The 6,249-nt window shown below is 36.5% G+C and overlaps 1 long non-coding RNA gene across 6 annotated transcripts; it reads right to left on the reverse strand.

Moving 5' to 3' along the window:
• Nucleotides 1-1,632: 1,632 nt before the first annotated feature.
• LOC145134124 (uncharacterized) lies at nucleotides 1,633-4,856 on the reverse strand. Of its 6 annotated transcripts, none has more exons than XR_013718930.1 (7): nucleotides 4,545-4,855; nucleotides 4,357-4,457; nucleotides 4,088-4,220; nucleotides 3,775-3,882; nucleotides 3,608-3,679; nucleotides 2,769-3,491; nucleotides 1,633-1,850 (listed from the first exon to the last, which is right to left on the reverse strand). It is a non-coding gene; the product is annotated as an uncharacterized LOC145134124 (long non-coding RNA). The 6 variants fall into 6 exon arrangements; XR_013718931.1 differs by having other exon boundaries at nucleotides 2,769-2,843; nucleotides 3,035-3,491; nucleotides 4,357-4,848; XR_013718933.1 differs by having other exon boundaries at nucleotides 2,769-2,843; nucleotides 3,255-3,491; nucleotides 4,357-4,839.
• Between the last annotated feature and the right edge of the window lie 1,393 nt (nucleotides 4,857-6,249).

A 6,249-nucleotide genomic window follows, 5' to 3' on the forward strand; every position in this document is an offset into this window, starting at 1 on the left:
CCATATTATGTGTTGTATATGGTATTTTGGGGGCAACGAATATGTACATGGATTTAAGGCACGATTATTGGTGGTCATGTATGAAGCAAGACATGGCTTTGTACGTAGAGAGATGTTTGACTTGTAGGAAGGTCAAGGATGAGCATCAGAGCCCTCATGGCAAGTTGAAAACTTTGGATATCCTATTGTGGAAGTGGGAATAGATTACCATGAATTTTGTTACCAAGTTACCCAATATTGCTCGTGGCTCTAACACTATTTGGGTCATCGTGAATCGGTTGACCAAGAGTGTTCATTTCATTGTTATTCAGGAGAGTTCTTCCGCGGAGAAGTTGGCTAATATCTATGTTCGCGTGATCATTTCTTTTTATGGCATGCCAGTTTCTATAGTTTCTGACAGATATGTAAGGTTTACTTACAAGTTTTAGAAACGGTTTCATGAGGATCTGGGCACACGACTTCACGTTTGTACGATGTCTCATCCTTAGACTGACGGTCATAGTGAGAGGACCATTCAGACACTTGAAGATATGTTGAGGGCTTGTATTATTGATTTTGGTGGGAGTTGGGATTCTTATCTTCATTTTTCATAGTTTTCTTACAACATGTGAAATCCCCATTTTCACGGTCATTTTAAAACTTTTTGTTTATGCTTATTTAAAATAGAGTTTATTTGTAAATGCGAAATTTGATCCCGTAAAAGTATTTCCGAAGAAATGTTTTTCATTGATTTATAAAATTTTGGGATGTCATAATTGATACAAAACATAAGCATAAACAGGACTTACAGTATCTTAGACTATCAGTCTACATCTCCTTGAATCTCTCATCATGCATCTACCTTTCTACCGCTACCTGTGATACAGAGAAGCTGAGTGGATCAGGTTGGGAAACATGGTGATTACATAGGGTTTTAACCTACAATAATGTAGTTAACATGTTTAATTATCAAACAATTAACCCGATTACTCATCCCCGTTTTTTTTTTCTTTATTCATTTCTAAAAGCCTCTCCAAAGGATCATCACCTACGTCGTGTTTCTTATATCATCATTGCTAAGGATTTCTCCTAGGATTTATCGCCTAACATTGCATTTGAGATTTTCATTGCTAGGGGCTTCTCCTAATGTTCATTGCCTATCATCGCAATTTATATTTTTCATCGCTAAGGGCTTCTCATGTGGGTTATCTCATATCATCGCATTGACAATACTGCTTCGGGGATTCCTCCGAAATACATGTCAATAGAGTACATCGCATGAATACACGGTTCGTACATCGCCTGAACTTGTAATTCATCACCTACAAGTTATGAACTTGTCGGTGTTCCACTAGACTGTTTAAATTAGTCATTATTCGATATCTATACTCTGGTATATGACTACATCACAAGCGTCGCCGGCTTCCAGTTTGGTGAATATTTTGTCACCTCCAATTTTAGTGTCGTCTTCTGATCCCGTGTATTTCCCATGGTTAAGAAGAATGACTTTGTGAAATTAAAACAGGTGGTTGAAGTGTATGAAGTATCATTGAATGATTTATCGGACGAAAATGTGGTCCGTGTATGTCTTATATATCTGTTAGAGAAAGGTTTTAATAGGTGGTTGCCTCCTCAGCCTATGATAGACCAGTATTTTGCTTTTGTATCCAACCTTGATGAATTCTAAATGTATCATGTTATTAATTTATAACAAGTGAAGATCCCATGCTCCGCATGGGTTAGAACGACTTTTGTCTTTGCTTAATAGACATTTTACATATTTGTTATCAATGTACTTAATCCCATGCTCCATAGCCACACCCACCTTCCGATCCTTTACCATTTTCCCTCCGAGATCAGAAACAGTAAACCTGAAGAAGAGTTCAAAAAAAAAGTTTACCAGGCTAGAAGCTATTGGAAGCATTTATCAACATTACAGTAAAACATATACTACGTTTAAGGGACAAATGCGTAAATTCAATACAGAATTACCATGAACAAAATTCACATTGTTGTAATTTTTGTAGAGCATGAAGTAAGTGAAACATGATATTGAGGATGCTACTTTTAGCATGTAAAATACATGCATATGATAGTACAGGAGAGTAAAGGGATGAAGTAGCGGAGGTAGAGAAAGAGGGGAAGGGAGAGCTTGCAATTCATTTGTAAATATCACAATGATTTGAGTTAATAACAGGGACAACACCACCAAAAGACTGAAGTTCACCAAAATTGCACCAGGGGCAAAATGGACAAGATGTTGACCAAAAATAAATGCTTTCATATATCAATCCATCAATAGAATGTTATAGGTATCCCTTAAAAACTAACAAAAGAATGATAGAAACAACAACCACCACCACCAAATAACCCAAAAACTAAACAATAGGGCACCGAGGGCAAAATGGTCAACACATGAAAGGTTGCAATAAATTTAAACATCAATTGAATTAAATGATATGGACCAGCCATACACACACAACCATCATGCTTCTATGCTTATTGCAAAATAGAGATTAGCCATTTGACCGAAAAAATAAGAATATTTTTATTTTTAAAAAGTTATTTTTAAGCACTGAATGCCGTTATATTAAATTATTTACAAAAATGATTATTTCCGCTTTTAATTGATGGAAGGCAAGCCACATTAGATGCCTACAAATTTAAATATCCAATTATTTTTGCAGAAAAAAAACCAGTTCAAATTAAAAAAAAAAAAAAAAATTAGGCATTCTATTATTAAGATGCAAGCAATGAAATAGGAAATCCAAAAATGACAGTGACAATACCTGCTTATAAGAATCCCCAGTCAAGACACCCACGTGTGGTTAAAGACGTCACCCTTCTTTGTTATGTTCTGTCAGCTGCAAATATTAATTGAATAATATAATTATACTATACATTAAAATAATGGAGGTATGAATGACACAAATATTACAATAATAAAACTGCATCTCTTAACTCATCCTATGAACGACACAAATAATACAATAATGAAATAATGTTTATAGCCATAAAAATCAAATGAAAATATATAAATACATCATCAAGCAACCTGTGTAGCTCATCTATAGCTTCCACCACACGATTTAGTTTATTTTCGTTGTACTCTTCACATTTCAATTCAATTGAAAAAGTGGCACAATATGGACTTTGGATCCACCCCTCATGAAGATTGCAACTAATGAGATAATAAATCATTTTAACAAATAAAATTTCATTTGACAAACATGTTTCTGAATGCTTCCACTTGGTAGCACCCATACTGCTCTTACCACTTACTTTACATACAAAATTGAGCTCTTTTCGGTTTAGGCATATTCCATCAAATGGGTGGCAGGCAAGCTGGAAGTGGCTTAACCCCTTTAGCTATATGAACTACAGCTTCTTGATATGAAGGAATTATACTATCTGCATTTTATTGCTAAGAACAATATGTAAAATCCATGTTTTGGTCAAAGATCTTCTCATTCAGATCAGTTGGCATCTTGTAAAAGCAAACTCCTATCTTGCTGCAAAATAAAAATAGAAATCATAATGATTTCTCTTCATCCTTCGTTTTCTATTCATAAAAAACGCAGACTTCATAAAATCAAACAGATTAATAACAAACCCTATCCAAAGATACCTTAGCAGATTTAGGGGGAATTATTTATCCTTGTAGATCCGGTCGCCTCCCCTTTTCTGTCGTCCCATGTTCCTTAAAATATTAGAAATGGAAAAAAGAAGGAAATCAACATGGGAACGTATGAGAAGTCCAATTCTCAAGCAGAAATCAACAGGAGACATTGGTACCTGGTAACTGTGACAAATAGAAAGACCACATATGCAACCCACCAAATGACCACGTATCCGATCAATCGTTGATGGAATGCAATCTTTGAAGATGGTCTCCATCTCCATCTAGAAATCACAAATTTAGGGCAAAAATTATAGTAGTTGATAGCAATTTTATCAAACAGTTTGTGATCCTCATAAATGAAATTAGTTTTTTTCACTCATTTAAGAATAGATTGATTGACCACCATTTGTTTAGATTTTTTAACAAAGGAACACTAAAACCAGAACCGATAAACCATTCTGAAAATGATAACTAAATCGATCATACCTGAACATATTTGGCCGATAAAAGTTTCACCATCTCTGTCGATGCAGCATCTTCCCCGATTTAGGTTTGGACCTCTATAGCCCGTATTTGATCTCCACCTGTTCTGACCTCTTCTAAATCGATTGAATCAATCCTAAAAGAAATTGGCAAAGCTCAGTTAAACTTGATTTCTTGGTCAAAATAGAACAACCGAGGAGGAGTACAGATATCGCCGATGTTGTCGACCTCATCACCGGAAACATCGATTTCGTCGCCGGTAAAATACTCACCAATGGTTCGTATGGTGTGCTGGTGATAATCGAAAATATCCGGCTTAAATCGGTGGTTCCAGTGGCGTGGTGGTCATAATCGCCGGATAGAACGAAATCGTCTGTAAGGTGGAACACGTAGAAGAAAAAGAAGTTGTGGGAAGCAGTAAATCTATAGGTAATGGGGTGGAATCGGCGAAATTACATACCCGAGTCATGATTCGAGTTCTGATTTATGATTGTTATTGTTTCTCTTCCTGGTCTTCAGTGTATCCCTCTAGAAGACAAGCGAAATACAAACGAAGCTTCCATAAGTCATCAACATAGGAGAAAGTGTAGATAGGGCGCATGGAACTACCCCAAACGACTTGCTTTAACTTAGGAGGGAGTCTTGAAGAGCGGGTGAAGTGAAGAAGTCGATAGCAAACGGATAGAGAATGTTCGATTGCTGTATTAGCTAAACGGATGAGCGGTGGAGCGGTGACCATGGCAGAGTAAACTAACCCTTATGAACAGTAACCCTGGTCAGGTAGTACTGTTCATAAGGGAACTCAAAATTAATATATACTAGGAAAGGAAACGCAGGGTTGGTTACGCGAAAAAAAAAAATGGACAAAACACAGAGTTAATTCAGATGTTACATTCCATCTGAAAAAAGAAGATCATTCATCACCCTTGTATCTTTTGGGTTTCTTCTCAAAGGATTCTATGTACTGCTTCATCACATATTCCTAATGATTATACATACTATCCCTACTTGAAACTGACATCAAGAAACTGTGGCCTGGATGTAAGCAAATTGGTCCAAGGGGGCTGGAGTTCTAACCTGCATCACTGTATCTTTCTTCCTTAACAGCAAGATTCATTTTTGTAACCAAATCAAGCTCCTCAGCAAGTACATCTATGGCACTGTATAATGCAATTGTAAGTTGTAACAATCTTAATGACATGGAAGGGTATTTTTGGGATTTTAACTTTACAGAAACAGGAGAAAGGTGGAGGGTATACCTGTCTAAAAATCTGTAAGCTTCACTAATGAGGGCAGCAAATTAAGCCCATGGGCGTCGAATGTCTAGGAACAGGACAGGTTGTTGTTGAATGTTGATTGCTAATATAAGTCGAATCATGAAGAAGGTATTACATGCTAATCCTGAAATGGCTTGGTGGCACATGAAGAAACGTCGAGATGACTCACCCAGACACACATGAGGAAGTCAGAGTCCATAAAAGAACCCAATGGGTATCCGAATGGTGCAGCCTAGGGATGAGATTTAGAACCGGAAAACCGGACCGGAACCGGAATATATAGAACCGGTTCCGGTTCCGGGTTTAAAAATTGGCTTTATTAGGGTTCCGGGTAATCCGGGTTTGGGTCCATCAGGTCCGGGTAAACCGGGTCTAAAAACTGGAACCGGAACCACTTTTAGGACCGGAACCGGTTTTTGTGAAACGTTTAAAAGATGCATATCTCATTCGTTTCAACTCCGATTGACATGCAGTTTTTTCCAACATGTACTTTAGAGTTTGTACATGACTTTAGACTATAAATTTTCCATTTTTAGTTTTATATTCATTGACTTACAGTCTCCCAAAGTCGAGATATCAAAGCTGGAAGTTTTTAGTTTTTCAGTTTTTTTGTATTCGGTGAAAGTTTTAAAACATGCATATCTAATTCGTTTGAAGTCGGATTGACATGTGGTTTTTTCCAACTTGTAGTTTACAGTTTGTACATGAGTTTATACTATAATTTTGTCATTTTTGGTTTAACATTCAATGATTTACAGTCCTCCGAAATCGGGATATCAAAACTGAAAATTTTCAATTTTTCAGCTATTTGTTTTTTTACTTTGTATTATGTGAAAATGTTAACAGATGCATATCTCATTCGTTTAAAGTCGGATTGACATGCGGTTT

Source organism: Lactuca virosa, chromosome 8, assembly GCF_052849685.1.
Source record: "Lactuca virosa cultivar CGN04683 chromosome 8, Lactuca_virosa_CGN04683_v6, whole genome shotgun sequence".
Lineage (NCBI taxonomy): Eukaryota > Viridiplantae > Streptophyta > Magnoliopsida > Asterales > Asteraceae > Lactuca > Lactuca virosa.